The following is a 3,765-nucleotide window of genomic DNA, read 5'->3' on the forward strand; positions in this document are numbered from 1 at the left end:
CTCTTTTGTTAGGTGGGTGCCGCTGTGTATGTTCTGGATCCTTCCAGGGACTCGGGAGCTGAGATTGAGACGGATGTGCCGAGGGGGGTTTTTACACGCACACACATGTGAACCGACACGACCGGGGGTAAACACACACACGCTGTGACAGGCTCACCGTGCACACGGGATAGGGCACACGCCATGCATGAGGTCACGGGAACGCATGTAGGAGACACTGAACACATACAAAAGGTTCACACGTACGTACACACCCCCTCCTGTGGGATCTCTGCACACACACACACCCCCCTTCCCCCAGCTCACTTTTTTCCCCGTCTTTCACCGACATAGGCAGCTGTGCAGTACACTCAGGTCATCTGATGTCACCAATATAATCGATCTCGGGGTGGGGGTCGGGGGTCACAGTCATATCCCCCATCCAGCAAACCGTATTGACCAATGGGAATTCAGTTCTAACACATGTGTCGTCGCCCTCGAGCGCCCTCACCCCTTTCGCCAATCACAGTTGATCTCTGACTTCTGCAAACTGAATTTTGATTGGTCCCCTTCTGGCACTGCTGGATCCCTTTGGCGCTGCCAGGCGGAACGATAACTCTTACTCACCACCGTCCAGAACGCCATCAGGTATACGGACGCCGATTGTGTATGCAAATGTATTTAGGGGGGAAGAAAAGGGTGTTATTGGGGTTAGCCGGCTTAATTAAGACAGGGGAGGGGATCGCTAGACCGGGACGACCAATCGGAATATGCGTCTCACTCGTTTGACTGCATAAAGGCGCATTTGATTGGTTGCTGGGGCTCGCTGTGATGTGTATGATGCTGCCGTGGTGGAAGTGTAGAAGGCTTGTTGAGTGGTTATGTATACACAAATATATATACACACACACACACACACATATATACAGTGTATGCACAATATATATATATATATATACACACAATGTATACACAATATATATATATACACACACACACACATATACAATGTATACACAATATATATATACACACACAATGTATACAATATATATGTAATAATAGATACTATCTATCCCTCTATACACGATATATACTTCAATACATCAAATAATGTATTGGGTTATAGACATTTGTAACAATGTATCATATAAAACATTCTGTAATGCGTTCTGAGCTCACGCCGCTGATGCAATGCCTGCACCTCCTTGTTGGGTCTTTCAGACATTGGGGAACTATAAGTCGCAGCATTCCTGCGTCTGATCTGTAGAACACAGGTACAGCTCATTGAGCCGACGTTTTCGGCGGTTTTTTTTTTAGGGTTGCACAGATACCAAGTACAGTACTCGGTGCAAGTACGAGTACATGTACCGATACTTTTGAGCTCCAAGACTACACTAAAGAAAAATTCAAAAAGTTAGGAGGCCGCTGTCATCTGTAAGGAGCACACGGAGCTCCTGGGATTTGTACATCTCTGTTATATGTATGATTTTGTTTTTATAAATATAAATAAAGGGATGCACAGATACCAGTTTTACGAGTACTGGTACTTGCCGAGTACTTACAAGTACGAGTACTGATACATTTTTGTTTATTGTCATGTGACAGTTTTTCTAAAACAATACAGACTAATGATTTCAGGACAGTGGTGCAGCGCCAGAGCCGGGTCCCAGCTGCAACCGCTGCAACCCTGGTAGTTCTCCTGAAAATGCCAAGTATCAGCACTGGTACTCGAAAAGTATCTGTTTCCAACGTGTACCTGTCACCGGCAAGCAAATGCACAGTGTTGGGCCCTATTAATACGTTTCTTGACCGCATGTATTTGTGAGCGCAAAAAAACGCGCCTGGCGTGCTGCTCCAAAGGCTAAATGATCATCTTTGCTGCGTTTGTCTTGAGTAGGGCGGAATATTCATTTTTAGTTTGGACGCACGACAAAGACTGGGGTCATTAGGAGGCGATGTTCCTTCTGCCACTCCCCCCAAGGGCTCATTCATTATGCACCGTGCAAAACATGCGCGCTGGCGTGCTGTGTGCAGGGCGGTGCGATGCGTCGTTACAACTACTATCTACTTTTTATTTGTAACTTTATTACAATATCCCAAAATTACATTCAATTCAACTGTATGCAGACGTGCTCTTCGTACAGGGCGCCCTCATGCAGCGTTATGATGTGAACAGGGCGCGTAGAACACAATGATGACATCATAACGCTGCGTTGAGGTGCACTGCATTTTTATCCAGTGCAACGCATGAGCATATGCACCATACAACGCATGCACGTTGGGGTGCGGTGTGCAGGGCAGCGCGATGCGTTGTTACAACCAATGTCTATTTTTTTACTTGTAACTTCATTGCAATGTCACAAAATGACATTTCATTACACTATATGCACCATATAGTGTAATGAAATGTCATTTTGTGACATTGCAATGAAGTTACAAGTAAAAAAATAGACATTGGTTGTGACAACGCATCGCGCTGCCCTGCACCCCAACGTGCATGCGTTGTATGGTGCATAATGACCCCATTTAACCAAAAATGGTCTAAATAGAAGAGTCATGTGTATTCTTCCAGATCTGTGCAGTCATCCCATGTGAGACTTGGAGCCTCCTGTAATAAAGACCGCTCATTGCCGCTCCCTCTCCTTGTGCAGGGTGACTGGTCTTGTCTCCGCCCTCCTGCACGGCCCCTCCCACAGCTCTGCTCTCTGCACAGGCTATGTACAGCAGTGATGATGTCACTGCTACCTTTACAATGTATTATTGGGGGTTTGATGCACAAAGTGGATTGATATGATTCGTGGCTGTTGAGGAATATATAAAGTTTTACTTTTTTTTTTATGGCAGGATTGTTACATTAATAAACAGGATGTTATTTATAAATAAGAATCTGTTGAAATTAAGAAATTAACCCATTGGCTTCCTTCCCTTGTCATGTTACGCCTGGCCAATATGTGACCGAGGGCCTGACACCCTGAAAGATTTTGTGTTTGTGCCCCCACCCCCATCCCCATGATTGACATAACAGGTAACACAGGGGAGGTGGAAGGTTCTGATGCATGATGGGAGCTGAGCGCCTTCTCTTCACTCACGCACAGTGGTACCGGCTCCCCTCCTGGAATTGCTTCCTCTGATATCACTGCAAACTGTGAGCTGCTTACAATGAATTGAGACAAATGTTACCCTGAGCGAGGGACCCCGCGTGGCCCCCTAAAATGTTCAATAATGACTTCAGCTTTCATATCCGGAAGGATGGCACCATCTTTGTTCAGAAATCAACCAGGGTTAGCATCTACTGCCTGGACTGAGATGCAGCAGACTGATCACTGGGGGAGAGGAGACTGAGGAAATGCTTCCTTCTGCCTACTGCTGACTGATCACTGGGGAGAGGAGACTGAGGAAATGTTTTCTCCTGCATGCAGCAGACTGATCAATGAGGAGAGGAGACTGTGGGAATGCTTCCTCCTGCATGCAGCAGACTGATCACTGAGGAGAGGAGACTGTGGGAATGCTTCCTCCTGCATGCAGCAGACTGATCAATGAGGAGAGGAGACTGTGGGAATGCTTCCTCCTGCCTGCAGCAGACTGTTCACTGGGGGAGAGGAGATTGAGGAAATGCTTCATCCTGCCTGCAGCAGACTGATCACTGGGGGAGAGGAGATTGAGGAAATGTTTCCTCCTGCATGCAGCAGACTGATCACTGGGGGAGAGGGGAATGAGGAAACACTTCCTCCTGCATGCAGCAGAATGATAACTGGGGGAGAGGAGACTGAAGAAATGTTTCAT

The sequence above is a fragment of the Nanorana parkeri genome, unplaced genomic scaffold (assembly GCF_000935625.1).
Source record: "Nanorana parkeri isolate BGI_ZX_2015 unplaced genomic scaffold, ASM93562v1 scaffold113, whole genome shotgun sequence".
Lineage (NCBI taxonomy): Eukaryota > Metazoa > Chordata > Amphibia > Anura > Dicroglossidae > Nanorana > Nanorana parkeri.